Source organism: Phodopus roborovskii, unplaced genomic scaffold (assembly GCF_943737965.1).
Source record: "Phodopus roborovskii unplaced genomic scaffold, PHOROB, whole genome shotgun sequence".
Taxonomy (NCBI): domain Eukaryota; kingdom Metazoa; phylum Chordata; class Mammalia; order Rodentia; family Cricetidae; genus Phodopus; species Phodopus roborovskii.
The window spans coordinates 3,713,761-3,733,143 of record NW_026126645.1 but is presented as its reverse complement, the minus strand read 5'-3'; the positions used below and the strand labels follow the sequence as shown (position 1 = coordinate 3,733,143).

The following is a 19,383-nucleotide window of genomic DNA, read 5'->3' as shown; positions in this document are numbered from 1 at the left end:
ACAGGAAGTCCTATCCTTGCTTTGTGACAGGTGGAGGGTGGGGCTCTTCTAGGCCTAGGGGATTTAGTGACCTGACCTGGGTTCTTTGTGGATCAGTGGATCGACTGAGTCTCAGAAACAGTGGAGAACAACATGATTATTAGTTCTTAAGATTGCTTGGACCTCTGTGAGCCAGGATGAGTAGCAGGTGCTTCTTATGTCTGCCTGGCATGGTGAGGATGCTGATTTTTTTGAGGGGGGGTGGGTATGGGGGGAGTAGGGATCTTTCCATGGGTTAATGGCCAACCATTTCCAAGCAATCTTGACACTGCTCAGGAACTGGAGTCTTGTTTAGTTGCTTACATCAACAATTCAGAATCCCTGTGTCTATTCATGGTTTCTACTGCTGTGATGAAATACCATGACCAAAGCAACACCGAGAGGAAAGGGTTTATTTGGCTTACACTTCCACATCACTGTTCCTCATCGAAGGAAGTCAGGACGAACTCAAACAAAGCAGGAATCTGGAGTCAGGGGCTGATGCAGAGGCCATGGAGGGGTGCTGCTTACTGGCTTGCTCCTCATGGCTTTCTCAGACTGCTTTCTTAATAGAGTCCAGGATCACTTGGCCAGGCATGGCACCACCCACAATGGACTGGACCCTCCCCCATCAATCATTAATTAAGAATATACCCCACAGGTTTGTCTATAGCCTGAACTTATGGAGGCATTTTTTTATTTTTTTCAGTTGAGGTTCCCTCCTCTCTGATGACTCTAGCTTGTGTCAAGTTGACATAAAACTAGTCAGGACAGCTGACCCTTTGTCACCCTGACTCACAAAACAAGTCATTGTTAAGCCACAGCCTTTTCTTTCTTATTCATCCCAAAGATTACACATTAATAAAGACACCACAATATAAAACATTTTACAAACGTAAAAAGTCCCACAGCCTTACACATTCACAGCCCTAAAAGTTGTGTCTTTAGGGCTAGAGAGATGGCTCAGTGGTTAGGAGCACTGGCTGCTCTTCCAGAGAACTTGGGTTCAATTCCCAGAAACTATGTGGCAGCTCACAACTGTCTGTAACTCCAGTTCCAAAGGATCTGACACCTTCACACCAATGCACATAAAATAAATGAATAAATGAATGAATCCTGCAGAATATTTTTTAAAAGCTGTGTCTTTAAAAATATCCAGTCTCTTTACTAAAAACACAAACTCTCTGTAAAACTCCAACCTCTCTCTCTCCCTCTTTTAGAGTTTGAATTAATCTTTTAACTGTGGACTGCTGAGCTAGCCCTAGTATTTGAGACAGTGTCTCATACAGCCCAGGCTGGTCTCAAACTCACTTAAGTAGCAGAGGACAGCCTTGAACTCCTGATCCTCCTGCCCTCCACCTCTCCAGTACTGGGATTGCAGGTGTGCGTCATGACATTTATCTCTCTTGCTCTCTCACCATTAGTACTGATTTATTTAGACAGAGTTTCACTGCCTTCACATGCTGGGATTAAAAGCATGTAGCACTATGCCAGGTGGGCACTGGTGGCACCCGCCTTTAATCCCAGCACTCAGGAGGCAGACACAGGCAGATCTCTGTGAGTTTGAGGCCTGGTCTACAGAGCAAGTTCCAGGACAGGCTCCAAAACAATACATCATTGGTCTTTGTTGTTACTTATTAGTATTAATATTGTCCATATATAGACACCATATATATGGCTTATCATCCCTCACCCATTTTTATATGTATGTATTATGATGTGTATATATTTGTTTGTGTGAGTGTGTGCAGCCATGTGGGTATGTGCACATGTGTATACACGCATGTTGTGGTTAGGTTGGCCTCGGGTGTCTTCCTCAATTGCTCTCCACATTTACTCTTTGCAAGGGATCTCTCACTGGACCTGGCTAGCCAGTAAGCTGCAGGTATTTTCCTGTCTCTGTACCCTCTCTGCTGGGGTTGCAGGCATGCCCCACAACTTCCTGTGGTTGTCTGTTGGTTGGCTTTCCAGAAGGTTCTGGGGACCTGAACTCATGTCCTCATGCTGTGCAGCAGGCACCTTCCAGATTGAGCTTTCTCCCGTGCTCTGCTTTGCCTTTGGAATTAGTATCTGCAATCACATGTATGTGTAGTATGCATATGCAAAATACGTATTTAACTTTGTGAGAGAGCATCATGCTGATATAAATTCTGTTTTCTATCAGTCTTCCATTGCTGAGGTTCAGCCATATTTTTGCATGTATATGTGACTCACTTCTTCACTATTGCCTAATACCTCCTGTGGATGACTATGTGTACATACCTACATACATACATACATGCATAATTCTTGTGCTAAAGTTAAAATCCAAAATCAAGCTTGCTAACACTCCACCCCTGAGCTGTACCCTCCCGGCCTCTATTCCTGCTTGTTGGCTCTGGTTCTCAGCCTTCTCTTATGTGGAAAGAACACTCAGAAACACTGATGAACATGGGGCTGGGGAGATGGCACAGGTGGTAAGTGCTTGCTGCAAAAGTGTAAGGACCTGAGTTCAATTCCTGAAGTCTGTTTATGTAGAAAGTAGAGTTGGTGATATAGACTTGTGGTCCAAGTGTTGAAAAGCTAGAGACAAACAGGCTGATCCTGGGGTTTGCTGGCCAGCCTAGTCAGTGATCCCAGGTTCTAGTGAGAGGCCCTCTCTCAAAAGAGAAAGGTTGAGGAGGTATGAGGAGGCTCAGTAGGTAAAGGCATTTGCCACCAAGCCTGAAGACATGTGTTCAATCCTTGGGACCTACATTGTAGGAAAAAACCAACCCCTGGGAATTCCACATAACATACCATGGGATGCATGTGCCCCTACACAAACACACAGGCATACAGACACACACACACACACACACACACACACACACACACACACACACACACACACACACGGACATGTGTAAAGAGTACTGTTTTTCCTCCCGCCGCTGGTCTTGTCCCGCTGCCACGCCAGCCCCAAATAATGCACAGAGACTCTGTACTTGATATAATCCTACTTTCTTATCGGCTAGCTCTGTCTTAATTATTAATCCATTTCTATGTATTTCCACGTGGTCTTACCAGGGAGAGGCGGCTGGCAGTTCTAGTCTCTCCAGACTCTCCATGTTGACTCCTCCTTCCTACTTCCTCTTCCTCCTTGTCTCCTAGTCCCTCCTATCTCCTTTCCTATTGGCCAACAATTCTTTATTCATTAACCAGTATGAGAAACATACACAGAATGACATCTCCCATCAGACATGTATACATACAGTGGTTGTACCAGGTGTCTTGAACTTCATATACAAGACCTTAAGATTCTGATCTTCAAGTGGGGGCACACACCTTTAATCCCACCGCTCAGGAGACAGAGGCAGGTGGATCTTTGTGAGTTCAAGGCTAGCCTGGTCTACAGAGTGAGTTCCAGGACAGCCAGAGCTGGTACACAGAGAAAGATTCTGACTTCCTGTGCTCCACTCAGAAGTCCCTGTGCTGGGACCACAGGTGACACTACTACCCTGACTGATGTGCTGAATGGATCCCAGAGTCTGTAAGCTACATAATCATTCTAGCAACTGAACTACACCCCAGGCCCTACTGGGAGCTTTTAAAAGAATCTTAATTTGTGTTTGGAGTGCATTAAATGCTTTTACAATTATTTTGAGATGATTATGTGGCTTTTCCTGTTTAATCTGTTAATGCCACTCATCATATAAAAGACTTTCCCATGAAGCCTCTCAGCTTGAGCTCCTAGGACTGACCTGGCTGAGGACCTGGCTGCTTTGCTAAGTGTGTGTTCCACTTGCGCCAGTGACATATTGTCTAGAATCGTCCATCCCTCTGGGTTTTGAGGGTTGTGGTGACTGTGGTCATTATATTAGATGGTGGTTTTTACTCTCCTTCTGCAAAAGTTCAAGTAAAATCAAGAACATTTGTTTCTTGAAATTTGGTAGCATTTGCTGGTGAGGTCATTTTTGCCCTGCATTTTCTTTGGGAATTTTTTTTTCCTGTGGTCTCAGTTTCTTTATTTAGGTTCTTTGCTTTTGCTTACCTCAGCGTTGGTAAGTTCTAGTTTTAGTAAAGTATGCATTTAATTTACATTTTAACATTTATTTACATAAGGTTTAGCATTTTCTCATAGTTCTCTTGACTGTGATAGGATTCTCTGTCTCTCTCTGCCTTGCACATGCCAAGCATGAACTCTGCCACTCTTCCGGTTTCTGAGACGCATTCCCACCTGTTGGATCAGAAGCTCCTTCCTCTCTTGTGAGGTTGGTCAGTATGGCAATAACCCATCATGGTTGACTCATTCATTTGCTATTGGATATTGCAACCTTCCACTCCGGGTTGTTACAAATAAGCCTCCTTTGAACACTCTTGTAGGAATCTTCACGCAGATAGACTTTCTTTTCTTAGAGCTAAGGGTGGAATTGCTGGTCATACGATACACATATGTCAGCTTCGTAAGGAAGTGCAAAACTTCCCAGAACCCATGTAAAGTGGCATGCAGTCGCTAGTGATCATCTGGAACTCCAGCACTCCTACAGGGAGGTAAGAGGGTAGAGCAGGAGAACCCTTGGCAGCTCACATGCCAGCTAGCCTGGTGTACACGGTGGCAAGGGGACACTGTCCCAAACCAGGTGGAATACCAACACCTGAGGCTGTCACTGCCCTCTACGAGTGTTCTCTGCATGTGTGCACGTGCACACATAAGCATGCTTGCACTCATACATATGAGCATACTAGAGAGCTCGTGGTGTATGCACTTGTGCTCACACACTTATACTCCTATGACTAATATGTAGTAATTCTAAGTTTTTCTATATTCTTGTCAATGATTGGTTTTGCTAGTCTATTGATTGTTTTATTTTATAGTATTTATTTTATTTTTTAAAATAAAGTTCTCACTATGTAGCCCCGCCTGGTCTGGAATTCAGTATGAGACCCAGTAGACTTGGCTGGCCTCAAACTCACAGAGATCTTCCTACCTCTGTCTCCTGGGTGCTGGGACCACACCCGGTCTTTATTTAATTACCGATTGACTGAGACAGAGTCTCCTGTGGAGGAGGTCAGCCTCAAGTCCCATGTAGCTGAGGCTGGTCTTGAACTCCTGATTCTCTGACCTCCACTTCTGAGTGCTGGGATCGCAGGCCTATGCCATCTGCTCTCCTAGTCTTTTTGATTTGGTGTTGTGTAGTGAGATAATCCGCAATAGTGTTGGGCCTTCCCATTGGTGTGAAGGGGTCTTATTCCCTTGGCCCAGTAGCTAGTGCTGTCAAGACTCTCCCGATCTTCCCGTTCTTGGTACTTTCTTCTTGGAGTGCCCATCCTCCTGAAAGGTTGTACATTTTGTTATCAGCCTTGGGGAGTGCTTTTTTTTGACTAGTTAGCAGTCCCCACAGACATATCTAGCATCAACATTTAGTTCCATTATGCATTTTGTCTATTGCTTTCTTGAGTATGTTTAGGTAGTTTTGAACTGCATTTTATTTAGTGTGCGTGTGCACACACACGAGCCACACCACATGCATGGAGATCAAAGGACAGCTTTGGGAAGCTGGTCCTGTTCTTCCATCACACGGGGTTCCAGGATCGGATTCAGCAGTTAGGCTTGGTGGGGAGTGTCTGTTACCTGTGAGCATCCCACTCTAAAATACCCTTTAAAGGAAGGGCATTTGAAAATTTTAATCAAGTCCCACTGACAATTTGTTTTTCCTTATGAAGTCACAAAAATATCCTTTTATGATTTTCTCTAGAGGCTTAATGATTCTTTTACAATTACGTTGATGATGAGCCACTTCACAGGAATCAAACTGGCTTCCACCTGCTGGGCCATCTCACTATATGGCCCTCATTTTGCTATACTCCCTTCTAGAAGTCAGTAGTGTTCCCCCCCCTACCCCCCCCCCCCCACTACTCCTGGGTACCCTGCCTCCTGCCTGGACCTCTTTGGATTTCTCTTCTCTTAAGTCATTCATCGCAGTGAGTTGCCTGTGCAATCTGAGTTTGTTTGTTTGGTTGTTGTTTTGTTTTTTTAGCATTTCAGTCTTGTTTTGTGTTGCTAAGAACCTCCTCTCCCGCCCCCACTCCCGACTTCCCTTCCCTCCCAACTCCAGTGCTTATTTGGAGGCCTCTGTGCCCGCAGAGCTGATCCTGTGCTGTCTCTGGCTGTCTGACTTTCAAAGTCACTATGCTCTGTGAGTACTGGCCCTTTAGCTGGGGGTGCATTACGTGGTTCACCTGGTTTGTGGGTACTGTGTTTTAGGGTGAGGGAGTAGGCTTAATGCCTGTCCTCAGCCCCAAGAAGAGGACAGACCACACTAGAGACCTGGACCACAAGCTAGCTAAGTGTTTGGGTTTGGTCTGGTCAGTTCCCTCTTCAGGCAGATGATACCTCAGGTCAGAACCTCACCTCCTCTCCCCAGGGAGGAGCCTGGACGAAGAGGACCATCCACCAGGGCAAAGTACACTCTGGTCCATTAGAGCATGTGTGAGGTGACTGTGTCTGTGTGTCCCCTTCTCCTTCCTATGATCTACATGCCTTTAATGTTGTCTGGGCTGCCCATTCCTAAAGGTGCCATCTGTGATGGTCCAGGGACAGTAGGGGAATGTCGGGTGTATGGGCATCTTGGTGAAAAAGGAGAGTAGAGAACTCAATCTGGCTTTCAAAAGGCCTTTTCCCACTCAGTCCACATGGAAGCCCAGCTTCGTCTGTTGGGAGTTTCCATTTTCTCAGTCATCTGGCCACAGTCATATTTGCTCCAGTTATCTGGGGTCAACTTCAGAGTGGGATGCAGGAGCCACATCTGTTACTTGTTTTTTGTTTAATTGATTGTTTTTTTTTTTAAGGTGTATTTATTTATTATATATACAGTGTTCTGCTTGCATGCATGCCTGCATGCTGGGAGAGAGCACCAGATATCATTGCAGATGGTTGTGAGCCACCATGTGGTTGCTGGGAATTGAACTCAGGACCTCTAGAAGAGTAGCCAGTGCTTTTGAGTCATCCCCCTAGACTCCCTTAATTGTTTGGTTTTGGTTTTGAGACAGGGTCTCTCTGTATTGTGGAGGCTGTCCTGGAACTCGCTCTGTAGACTAGGCTGGCCTCAAACTCACAGAGATCCACCTGCCTCTGCCTCCTGAGTGCTGGGATTAAAGGTCTGTGCCACCAATGCCCAGCTTTTTTTTGTTTGTTTGTTTGTTTTCCTCTGTTTTGCTTTGTTGGTTTTTGTTTTGTTTTGTTTTGTTTTAACACAAGGTCTGATGTAGCCCAGTCTGGTGTCATTGCTTAACTCACTCACTCTATGGCCAAGGATGACCTAAACTTGTGAGTCTCCTGAGTGCCGAGATTACAGGCACATACCACGGTGCCCTGTTCATGCTGTGCTGGGGATCCAGCTCAGAGCCTGTTCTGTGCTAGGCAAGCACTCTACCAACTGAGCCACATCCCCAGTCCCCTTCTGTTCAGTTTTGATTGAGGTCTGCAGGCCCTGGCCTGCCCCACCACACCCAGAGCACAGTGACCTGAGCTCCATGGTTACAAGCCGGTCACAAGCTGGTCACAGACATCCTGGAACCACAAGCCTCTAGCTCAGTCTAGAAGACTCAGACCTGGGCCTTTATGAATTTTTGTGCCGATGGAACCCGGGGCCCGTGCCCCACTGCTGAGCTGCACTGCTGGTCTGTACCTTTTAAAGATTAGAAACATTACAAATAAAACAACAACAGAAAAGAAAACCATGAGCAAATTAAACCAGAATGAGAGCCGAGTACAGTGGTTCACATCTGTAATCCCAGCACATTGGGAGGCCAAGGCAGGAGAACTAAGAGTTCAAGACCATACAGGTGATCTCTGTGAGTTCGAGGCCTAACGCGGTAAAATAAGGATCAGGATAAACAAATAGGCCGAATAGATGTTTATTCAGGGAGAAATAACTTACAACCTAGACAGATGAACACCAGGAAATTCAACCGGATCCTCTCCTGTCCTAGTCACACCAGAAAGAGAGCGCCTTTCCTGGCCCCTCCGACCTCCTTCCACAGGTCACTCCGCCCATGGCTCCACCCCCAGTGGGCGTGGTCAGTGCCACAGAACTATCTCACTACAGAGGCCAGCTTAATCTACAAAGAGAGTTCCAAGATAACCAGGGATATAGAGAGACCCTGCTGTAATAATAAAATATAGAAAAGAAAAAAGTTCAAGGCTAGCCCATCTCAAAAAACAGACATTCAGTCCCCAAACCCAAACAAACCCCCCACACTCATTCACACTCACTCACACACACTCACACATCCACATTTATACACTCATCCGCACACACACTCATTCACACTCACACACTCACAGTCACACACGCACACCCCCACACTCACACACCTACACACTCTCACACACTCATTCACACTCACACACTCACACACGCACACCCCATACACTCACACTCACACACTCACACACACTCACTCACACACCCTCACACACACTCACACACACTCACGCACACACACTCACACACACTCACACACACACTCTCACACACACTCATGCACTCACACACACACACACACACTCTCTCTCTTTCTCTCTCTCTCTCTCACACACACACACAGCCTTGCCCCTCTCCAGCTATGACACACTCGATCACTCACAATTCTCCCAGGTCCTTCATGGCCTTGGGGCCTTTGCACCCCTTGACTTCTGTTCACTCCGAGGTCTCTCCTTAGGACTCCTTCATCACTCTGGTGGCGGAGACCCCTGGGTACTTGTCGCCATCCTTCAGCACACTGGCTGTGTGACTTTTCGAAGGTCACATAACCTCTTTGGACTTCAGCCTCCCGAGGAAAAGCCTTGAAAGCTTTGGGCTGTCCCTCCTTATAGGTTTGTGCTTTTGGTTGAAACCTGGAACCTCAGCTCACTCACCCCAACATGGTGGCCAACTGCTTGAACTTAGGAGTGGAACAGTTTAGACTCAATCCTCTGCTTCTCCTTATGCTGTGTGACCTTAGACAGGCCCCTCCACCTCTCCTTGTACCCTAAAATGAGGATGACTGTGTGAGCACCCACCTCAAAGTACAGGTGATACAGCTCAGTGGTAGTGTTTGCCTGTCATGGGCCAGGCCCTGTGTTTCATCCCAGCACTGCAAAAATAAGTAAACAATTATTCCTCTGGCAAGCGCTTTCTACATACATCCTATTGACTGCCTCTGTGTGACGGGTGAATACAGCATGGGGCTTGGCTCCAGGTCTACTGCCTCCAAGAAGATCCTCTTTCACCCACACCCAGTGCTGGGAAGATCAGAGAAGCCAGGTCTACCAGATGAGCCCAGCCAGGGAAGTTCATGGGAAGCCTCCACCACATGTGTGCTCCAGTTGTGCAGATGGCTTTGATAGACTTGACATGCAACCTGGAGCCTTCGTTTCCTTCCCCGGAATGATGCTTTCTGTCAGCTATGTGATACTGCTATAGAGCCCAGCAGTAGCTGCTAGTAAACAGCAGCCCAGGGGCCGTTGTTTGAGTACCACAGTGGAGGTCCTGGAGACAGAAGGTACAAAATCCACATCGGTTGGGCCTCAGGAGTGGAGGACAGACCCATGAGAAAGCCTGTCGTCTGGGATGACAGAGGCTCCCAGGTGCCAGGGCTGCTGGGCAGACATGAGCTCTCTGTGGGAGGGCATTGCTGATGTCCCTGGCCCTGGGACAAGCAAGGATCCCAGGACACTGTGCATTTCTGTTCCTTTTAACTTTTTAAACTGCTTTGAAGGCCCTCAGGCAGAACAAACAGCCTCGCGGGAACTGCAGCCCAGCCCCACCCCTGCTACCCAATGACCAGGGGCAAAGGCCCTGGGCTTAGAGCCAGGCACATCTGGTTCTGCCCCTCTTCAGCTCAGGGACCTTGGGCAAGTCACATCACCCCTCTGTGCCTCTCTTCTCCCCTGAGATGGATGTTACAGTTCTATACCAGAGACTTCCTGAGGACTGACTGATCCTAGACTGACGGGCCCAGTGGGTAGAGTGAACACCTTCAGCCCTAGCCTGGTACACAATGTTAAATGGGACCTGTGGGGAACGTGTGTGTCTGTAGCTGTGCTGGGCAGTGCTGCCCAGGGATCCCCTCTAATTCTGCTCCCCTTCCCTTCCCTTCTCTTCCCTCCCTCCCCTTCCCCTTTTCTTCCCTCCCTCCCCCTCCCCTTTGCTTCCCTCCCTCCCCCTCTCCTTTTCTTCCCCTCCCTCCCTCCCTTCCTTCCTTTTGTGACTGGGTCTCATTATATAGCCCTGGCTGGCCTAGAACTTGCTTTGTGGCTCAGGCTAGCCTTGAACTTGAGCAATCCTCCTGCCTCTGCCTCCAGAGTACTGGGATTACGGACATGCAGTCATGGATCCCACACGTGTGTGGCTCCTACTCCTGTACCGTCACTAGTAGTGTGTCCAACCATCTTTGGCTTGTTTGTCCCATCTCTTCCCTTTGGTGGAGATAACCAGCTGATCGTGAATGACCAGATGTGATTGTTTATAGTGTGGGGAGCTGAGGGAAACCCTCTGGCCTGGAGTTCTGAAGGCAGAGACTAGGCTCCAAGCAACAGAAAAGCCAAAGCAAACAATGGGAGGATGGACTGGCTCCCATTCAGAGACTAGCTTCAGGCATTCCTGCATCCAGTGCCTGGACACCATCGCCCAGCTCATGGGTTTCTCTGTAAGTTTCTAGTCCATTGTCCCTCTCTTGCACTTCACTTCACACACACAGTGCCTTGTCATCCAGGTGGAGAAGGTTCCAGCATCTGCTCCCCCTCCACACACACACACACACAAAACAGCTGAAGGGAATGGGCTTCCCTGCCCCAGTTAGGAAGGGGAATGGATTCAGAGTAACCAGGTAGGACAGCAGGTGCCACCACGTCACAATGGCAGCAGACAACACTGGTCCTGTCTCATTGGAAGCTTTGTGGAGCCATCTCTCCTGTGGTAGGGTAGGGATGGGAGGCCAGCCTGGGGTCGTCCCTGTGGACTTGCTGTCTCTGCAGAATGGTGATCGGGGAGGGAGGGAAGGCTGGGGGGGGGCTGGGGGTGCTAGCACACCCTTATGTGGGACAGTGCCCCCAGGAGACAGGTCACATTCAAGGCAGGAGGAGCTGGATGAGAGCCTGGGTGGCCCGAGATGAACGTGGTTTTCTGCCAGCCCTCTGGCCCAAGCTGAGCCAGGAAGCTGAGTGCTGACGTAGGGTCCCATGTCAAAGGCCCAGTCTGTGTGGAGGTGGACCTGTGAATTGCTAAGGCGCCCAAGGTACTATGTGAGGGTCCAGCAGTCCTGGCTGGCGCCCAGCTCACCTTGCCGAGTGAGCCTTGAGTTTTCTATACTGTTGGGCCCGAGAGTTCCTGAGAGTTCTGCCCACACTGGCTCCTAATGAGACTGCACAGAAAGCTTCTAGTACACATCAGGTGCTCTGTGAAGACTTTCTGCTCTTCCTATTAATTGTCGTGTGACCTTGACCAACTTACTTCACCCTCTGGGAGCAGACAGTACCCACCAATCAGAACCGTGCTGGCTTCCTTGCTGTCACTATCATGAGAGGTGACCCCCATTCCTACTGCAAAGTGGCAAGAGCACTGCCCAACCCCCACCCCTGCCACCATGGGTTTTATTTTATTTCTTTACTCAGGAGCTCATGTAGCCCAGGCTGGCTCTTCCTGTCCCCGCTGTCCAAGTGCTGGGGTGACTGGCCTGAGGCACCACACCCACCTTGATGAGCTCATCACAAGCCTTATGTTCCCAGCCCTCTTGTTCAGACTGCTGAGAGCCTCTAACAGCTCAGTTGCTGGAAGCCTCGCAGCTGGTCACAGGCTCGATCCATGGAATGTGGAGAGGGTGCTGTGGGGACCCAGCTGCCGACTATCAGCATCTGTGTGTTCCCTATGTGCGCCACCAGGGACTCTGCGTGCCAGGCCCACCCAGCACGCTACAAGTTCAAGGCCAGTTTCCACACAGTTCAGAGCCTCCTCGGCCTCCTCCGGGGGCTGTCTAGGGCACCACCAGGTCCTCCCAGGGGAGACGAAGCCAGGACAGAGCTGAGGGTGGGAAAGGTGTCTGAGAGTGGGAACCCTTGGCTCCCATCGTTCTAGGAGGATGGACCGAAGCTGGGGATTGTGGGAGAGGTAGGGTGTATCCAGGATCACATCCTGACCAAGTCCCTCGGGATTTCCAAAGCCCAGACAGGGACCTGGACCCAGCCTTTCCTAGGAGTGACTCTAGGCCTTTCTCAACATGTGACCTCAGGCAGGTAACCTCCTCTCTCTCTCTCTCTCTCTCTCTCTCTCTCTCTCTCTCTCTCTGTCTCTCTCTCTCTCTCTGGGGTAAGGGGAAACCCCTCCCCCCAGGAGCCTAAGCATACCAGAAGGAGATTTGGGAAGAGTTTTATTCTGAGTCATGAGTCACCTGACCTGGTGCCATCTAGTCCCTACTACATATGTACTGCGTAGAGGAAATAGTGGCTCATTTCCAGTCAGGCAGGGTGCTGTTGTAGGAATTTACACCTGGGCCCCAAGAGGCCTCCCAAAAGCAGAAAAACACCCACATGGAAGGCTGAATTCTGACGTGGTCCCTTGCTGTTTGACCATGGTAAAGATGCTTAACCTATCTGTGCTTTTGTTTCCCTATCTGTAGAATGGGAAAATCCGTAGTGTTTATCTGGCAGGTTATTGTGGATTAAATGAGTCGATAGAGGGAAAAGGAACCCGGGCTAGCTGAACTCCTTATGTAGACCAGGATAGCTTTGAACTTAGATCCATCTGCCTCTGCGTCCGAGTTTTGGGATGGAAGACAAGCACATCACACTCTGCCTACATCTCTCTCTCTCTCTGGGCTAGCCAGGGCCTCAGAGCCAGCCCTGTAAGCTCAGGGCAGAATGGGGAAGGTGTGTTCTCTAATGCTGTTTGATGTGTTCTCTGGCGGTCTGCTTAGCCTACAGTTTTAGAACAGTAGCATCTTTCAGATAACTCTACTCCTCTAATAATCTCCTCCAATGGGAAGAAGATCCACCAATGTGCTGTGTGACTCTGGAAGGTCATGGACCCCTCTCTGTGCCTGTCAGTTTTTGATGTTAATGAGAGGATGGTACGGCCAATGTCTCCTGGTAGTGGAGGGGTTCCTGCCACAAGGGCTTGGTATAGCATGAAAGGGAGGAGAAACCTGAAACATACATCCATGGTGCATGGCTTATGTGTCCCTTCAGCCTCTTCCCTGCTTCCAGGCTCACAGGGCAGAATATGTTCTCTCCATGGGAGGGAGGAAGCCTGTGTACCTATAAAGTGGTACCCTGGACCTTCCACCTCCCTCCGGCCTGCCTGTCTCTCCTCCCACAGTGGCCCTTTGCCTAGTGTAGGCTACAGCCCACAGGGCTGACGGGTGTCCCAGTGAAGTGAGCCTTAGATCGCTCTAGAAACCTTGCCCTGGGCCTTCTGATTCCAGCTCTGGCAGCCACGCCCTGACTTATGAAATAGAGCTGGTGACAAGGGTGAGTGAAGGCACAAGCCAGGTCCTGCTTTGCCTCCGATGGGGCCACTCCAGGAGGCTCTATCACAAGACACCTGCTGTCTGCTTCAGTCCCTGACTAAAATTTCTGCTCATCCTGTCTCTTAGCTGCAGGCCCTCCTGGCTGTTCCTCTCGTCTGCCTTCACTGCCAGGCCTCCTGGCAACCTTCCCTCCGAGACTACGCTTTATAGTCTGTCCCCTCAGAGGGGACAGAGACTCACACCGCCTGGAGGTTGTTTCTTCCCAATGTGTATGAGAGAGGCCAGGGGCTCAGGGACCTGTGACCTCCTCATCCAGATGCTAAACTTTGCTTTGACCACCACAGAGCAAGAAAGATCATTCCAGCCTCAGGTGAGCAGGCTCTGTGGTGTGTGTGTGTGTGTGTGTGTGTGTGTGTGTGTGTGCGCGCGCGCGCGCGTGCGCATGCGCGCGCACGCGCTCTCACATCTACCCAGCTTTTCTCTGTCTACCCCATTCTCTCTGCCCACATTCCTGCATTCCTAGTTGCTACTACCCTATTATCCCTCACACCTGCCTGTCCCAAGTTCAGGTTGAGCCTTTGCCATAAGCAGAATGGCTAGAATCTTCAGGGCAGCCCTGAATCTCTCAGACCTTACTCCACAATGGAGTTGCCTGCTACAGGGGCGGGTCTTCTCACTTCAGGTTATCCAGCTTAAGAGGCAGAGACACAGTTCACCCCTGCAGCCTGGCCCAGTGTTACCCTTTTGCTGCCAGGCTGCCTCTTCCAACACCCACTGTTGGCTGGCCTGGCAGGCCTTCTCTGCCTCTGGCCTGCTATGGATATTTCCAGCCACAGACTGCTCAAGGGCAGAGAAGCTCATGGTGTGCTAGGAGGTGATGCCTGGCTGGGCCTGGGGTGAAGACAGTTGGCAAGAAGAGCTGAAGGGGAGATGGAAGGGGGACAAGAGGAGTCCTTGGGTGGACTTTAGAGAACGTTCCAGAACTGGGAGGGCAGTATACAGCTGTGCTGAGGCTGGGGGTGTGCCCTGATGACTGGTGTTCCCTCCAAGGCCCAAAGACTCAGTCTTGTCCTCCTATGTGTCACTTTCCTGCTGAGAAGGGACATCAGCAATGGGAGTCCTGAAGCTTGTTCAGTTCCCCGCATCGTCTGGCTTACCCCATCTAAGGAAGTTCCTCTTGGGTCTGACTGCAGCCCACTCTCACAGGTGGGTGTCCCTTCCTGGGCTTTCACAGCAGCCCTAAATAATAACTTGCTTCTGTGAATGAATAACGCCCTGACCAGCAAGGATTATCAGTGATACCTGGCTTGGTGGAGAGACAGGTCCCAGGTCCCCTCTGAGGCCCTGCAGCTAAAGCCAGCCTTCAGCAGGGTCCCTTTGCCCAGTGGCTGCTGTGAGCTCCGATCCCCACTACACCTTCTCCAGGTGGAGCATGAGGGAGCACTCCAAACTCCAGTTGACAGGGATGTGACCTGAGCTGCACCTCTGTTCTTCCCAGGGCCCAGAAGATGGCTAGGTGGGGGACATGGAGTCAACAGCCTCCTGAATGCTGGGACTACAGGTGTATGTCACCATGTCTGACTTGTTTCCAACTTGAGTACATCCATCCCTCCAGAAAAGCTGTCTTCCCCAGTGCCCCTTTAGTCCCCTTTAGTCCCACCTACTAAATGCTCATAACCCCAACAGTACAGACAGGCAGATGCAGAATGAGGGCTCTTGGGACTTAACTTTTCATTTCGTTTTTATGTTTTTCGTGGGGGCATGCACACCTGTGGGGGGCACTGAGTCGGAGCCCCCATTTCTCAGTCTGTGAGGTGGGACCGCCATTGTCATGCTGATAGCTGATAATACAGGATGCTGTGAGAGGCTAGCTGCGGGTCAGGCAGTCCCGCAGGCAGACGTTAGCGCCCCCTCCAGCCCATGTGGATTCTTGGCTAACTGCCGCCAGCTTTGGACCTGGAAGCCCTGGTTCTGCTCCGGTTTTGAGGCTGAGAGATTTGGGTTCAGATTCCATCCCGTCTCTACCACTGTGCCTGTCTCCTCAACTGTACACAACTGTACACAGCTCAGGTGAGGATGGACACACATTAGGTTCTTGTTCTGGACTTGGATACATCTCTCTGGCTTGTGAATGGGGTAAAGGTGGGCAACAACTGTTGTGAGACCCCACACACACATCCAGGTTTCCTTCCTCCCATCAAGGTTTCCTTTCTTTTTGAGCTTTATTGATTATTAATTTTCTAATTTTTTGGTTTTCAGAAACAGGGTTTTGTTGTGTGTGTACATTAGTGCTTTGCCATGGGTTTTGGGCTCCCCGGAACTGGAGTTACAGACAGTTGTGAGTTGCTATGTGGGTGCTGGGAATTGAACCTGGGTCCTCTGGGAGAGCAACCAGCACTCTTAACTGCTGAGCCATCTCTCCAGCCCCTGGAAACAGGGTCTTACCTAGTCCAGGATGCTTCACTATATAGATGTCTTAGCTTCTTTTGCTGTTGCTGTGATAAAATATCTTGACAAAGGAAGGGTTTGGCCAGGCTGTGGTGGCACATGCCTTTAATCCTAGTACTCGGGAGGCAGAAGCAGTAGGGTCTCTGTGAATTTGAGGCCAGCCTGGTCTATAAGAGCTAGTTCCAAGACAGCTTCCAAAGCTACAGAGAAACAAAAACAAAAAGAAAGAAAGAAAGGAAGGAAGGAAGGAAGGAAGGAAGGGAGGAAGGAAGGAAGGGAGGAAGGAAGGAAGGAAGGAAAGAAGAGTTTAATCTTTAATCTTAGCTCACAGTTCAAGGTACAGCCCTTCATGGTGGGGAGTCATGGCAGGAAGAGCCTGAAGCAGCCGGTGGCATTGAACCCACAGTCAGAAAACTGCTTAACACACACTGTTCAGTTCTTCTGCATCTTACCCAGGCTAAGACTCTAGCCTGGGGATGGTGTCACCGGATCTTTGACATCCAATTTAATTATAATAACCCTCTATGGGCACACTCTAAGGCCTTTCTAGAAGATTCTAAAGTCTGTTGACGATTAACACTAGCCATTGCAGTATGATACCACTTGCCTGCCACCATGTCTCAAGCACTGGAATGACAGGTGAGCACTATCATGCCTGGTTCATGCCGGGATGTGGATGGAACCCAGGGTTTTCCACATGCTAGACCAGCACTCACTGTGTGGGCCACACTCCTGGTCCTTAGCTTTTACCTTGTAAAATGCCCAGCACATGGTAGGTGTTTTGTTTACATGGCTGCTCAGTAATCTCTCTAGAGCCTAGAACAGAGTTGGGTATACAGCTGGCACTCAGCAAATGTTCTGGGGTGAGGAGTGAATGGACAGAGTTGAATAAACTGCTTCGGGTAGCCCTCCCCACAAACCTCTCCCAGGACTGGAGTGGGGGAGGGGAACTGTGGGTTCCATGTCATCCTTCCTGCCTAATCCCAGGAGATTAACTCACGGGTAAGACTAAATCACTGGCCACTGACCCCAGGCTTCAGAGTCAGCGGGTTTGTGTGACAGCCACATCTAAAGGCTCTCTCCACTCCAAGATGGCCCTCCTGTCGCCCACTCTGGACATGGTGGTCACGACGGTTGGCAGCCTCCTCCTGTGCATGCTGGCCCTGGGCCTGCTGTGTTTCTTCACCTGTCGCCTAGCCAGGCCACTCAGGTAGGAGACCCTAACTCCTGCCCCTGCCAAGGGCCCTGCCCCAAATGACTGTTGATGTGGGGCAGAAGAAAGATACGCACTGGTCCCTCCGCTCCCTGGAGAAGGATATGGCGGAATCGGCCTGGGTGTGTATGTGGTCCTCGGATGGCTGGCTGGTCCTTAGCTCAGTTTTCTGAACTGTGATGTGAGGAATACCTGTGGCTGGGAGGTTGTGCGAGCTCACGGGTGGATGTGACACAGTTAGAGAGTGGACATGACAGAGTGCCCGGAAATGAGCGTCTTTAACCCTGTCTTTCAGATTGTTCTGGCTCTATTGATACCAACTGGAGCCTGGCATTCTGCCAAACTCCGAAGCCACTGCCTCAGAATGCCACTGTCAGGGCTCAGGCCCAGCCACTCAGCCTCCCTTCTGGCCTGCCAAGTAGCTGCTTCCTCACCCAAAGCCAGAACCCAGCCAGAGCCATTGCGCTCTTGTCCTAAAGAATCGGATCGCGTAGCTAGAAACATGGCAGAGAGACCAGGCTAGGCGGTGGGAGGGGACTATGGGCCAGCGTCCACTCCAACAACAGGTGGCAGGCAGCTGGGACTCTCAGACCAGGCCCAGCAGAGTCTCTTGAGACCCTGAGCTGTCTGAAGCCTCTGGGGTGAGGGAGGGAGGAGTCTGAGCAAAGGCAGGAGGCTGAAGGGTTCCCTGGGTCTCCAGCTGCTGCTCAGTGCCACACAGACATCTTTATGCCCTGGGACCAGGGTTCCGCATCCCAGGCTGACCATGGGCTTCAGGCTCAGTGTGTAAATACCTTCACTGTCGGGGTCTGCAGTTTCCTGAGCTTCACCCTGGAGGGAAGAGACTTGGGGCCCTTGGACTAGCCATGCAGGCTGCGGGAGCCCTTTCAGTGGCCCTCGGTTCTTTGTCTTGGACACTAGGTGCAGAGAGAGTGGCATGAATTCTGTTTCTCCTGTAGGTCAGCTTCCACTCCCCCTCTCTTCATCCCTGTCCCCTGTGCCACCCACAGTGTGTCGTCGGTCCTTTGTGGTCCTTCCTCAAGCTCTGCCCGCCTGCTGCAGGTTTGACAGCTAGTTTTGCTACTGTCACAGCCATAGATGTGGTGTCCTGTTACTGACATGTTTTCCCTTATTATGGACAAAAGCTTGCTGGGTAATAAGCCAGTGTTAGCAGGGATTTCGCCATGGCTCTCCATGATGGTTTCCGTAAAGTTCTGGCACCAGGCTTTCATTATTTGAAAGAAAAATTTGGGGGCCCACTTATGAGTGGAATTCAGGTGTCAAAGCAGTAGCCTAGCGTGTGTGAGGCCTGGGAGAGAGAGAGAGGGAGGGAGGGAGAAGGAAAGGAGGGAGGGAGGGAGGGAGGGAGGGAGGAAGGAAGGAAGGAAGGAAGGAAGGAAGGAAGAAAAGAAGGAAAGAAGGAAGAGGAAGGAGAAAAGAGGAAGAAAACCCCAAAGTTGTGTTCAGCCTGCCTTTCTGAGGGCCTGTCACATCATTTCTATGCCGGTTCCTCTCGGGGACATTCTTATCAAGTCTCATCAAGGTTGTAACAGCAGCTAGATGCCCTTGATCTCCAAATTTGTGCCTCTAGCCAAGACCTGTCAGACTCATCTCCAGCTGTCTGTTCTCCCCAACGACGCCTCAAACCCATCGTGTCAAATCCAAGTCCCTGAATTGTCCCCACTAAATCCACCCCTCTTCACATTTCCAAGTGCCACCACAGTGCTGAAAGATGAATTCGTTCACCCGAAGATCAGAAACAAGGAAGAAATGTTTATTTTTTTTCCTCCTCACACTAGAAGTACTGACCAGTGCAGAAAAAGAAAAAAGAAAAAAAAAGCAAGGGACAGAGTGGGAAAAATCACATGACTAGAAAGTACAACTTTTCTCTTTTTTAAAGATTTATTTATTCTGTATGCAGTGTTCTGTCTGCATGTATGCCTGCACACCAGAAGAGAGTGCCAGATCTCATATAGGTGGTTGAGAGCTACCATGTGGTTGCTGGAGATTGAAGTCAGGACCTCTAGAAGAGCAGCCAGTGCTCTTAACTGCTGAGCCATCTCTCCAACCCTCAACCTTTTTTTCTTAAAAAATTATTACATGTTATTTGTGTGTGAGAGTGTGTGGATGCATGTGTATGCAAGAATGTGTGCATATGTTCATGTGGAGAGGTCAGAGGAACGGAATGTCTCAGGAATCAGTTCTCTCCTTCCATCCTATGGGTCCCTGGGATTGAA

At 49.8% G+C, this 19,383-nt stretch overlaps 1 protein-coding gene across 2 annotated transcripts in view; it reads left to right on the top strand.

The window, feature by feature from the left end:
- Window positions 1–19,383, top strand: part of Alpl (alkaline phosphatase, biomineralization associated) — a 54,117-nt gene that overhangs the window by 13,359 nt on the left and 21,375 nt on the right. The window contains exon 1 of one of the 2 annotated variants that reach the window (XM_051173500.1): window positions 13,765–13,855. The exons of the other annotated variant lie outside the window; for it this stretch is intronic. The gene's annotated coding sequence lies outside the window, so the exon portion shown is untranslated. Of the gene's footprint in view, window positions 1–13,764; window positions 13,856–19,383 lie in introns of those variants that run through there. 2 annotated transcript variants of the gene reach the window in all.